We start from the raw sequence: 583 nt of genomic DNA, 5'->3' as shown, positions 1-583 counted from the left end.
TTGGGAAAGTAACCGGAAGCCAAAGACGCACTGAAAATGTTTCTTAGACGGTGTATCGTCATAGGAGAGATGTTTGTGATTTCTGGTTTCCTGATCTGACTGATTCCAGGTGCTGTATTCTTTGTGTATTTGATGACCTTCGTGATTTCTTCTATGCTGATTGGTGTTATTAATGGATTCTCTATTGTTAAGTTATTTAGGTTGATGTATTGGTCCGGGATTAGCTGGTCAGTCTGCAGGGCTAGGTCCTCTGTAACCCTTTCTTCAGTTTTTTTTATCAAATTGTAAGGTTTCTGTGTTGGAGATTTGGTATATATTTCTCTAGTATGTTCGGTGGACAGCCTTTTCTACGTCTGAGTATAATTTCCTACCCTGATGATCGTATAGGTAGGGGCTCGTTTTGATTTCGTTTCCAATTAGGATTCTTAGTTGTTGCCAGAAGTCCTTTTGGGCTCTTGATTCTGAGGCAAGATTGGTGTTGAGTTCTGTCCATTTTTTGTTGAAATGAGCTCTGCAAGTCTCTGTTAACTGTATACTGAGTTGAATTGTTGTCTAAGGTCCTGATCCCAGCCTTTGGTGTTGA

Source organism: Penaeus vannamei, chromosome 3 (assembly GCF_042767895.1).
Source record: "Penaeus vannamei isolate JL-2024 chromosome 3, ASM4276789v1, whole genome shotgun sequence".
NCBI classification, from domain to species: domain Eukaryota; kingdom Metazoa; phylum Arthropoda; class Malacostraca; order Decapoda; family Penaeidae; genus Penaeus; species Penaeus vannamei.
This window is presented reverse-complemented; position numbering follows the sequence as displayed.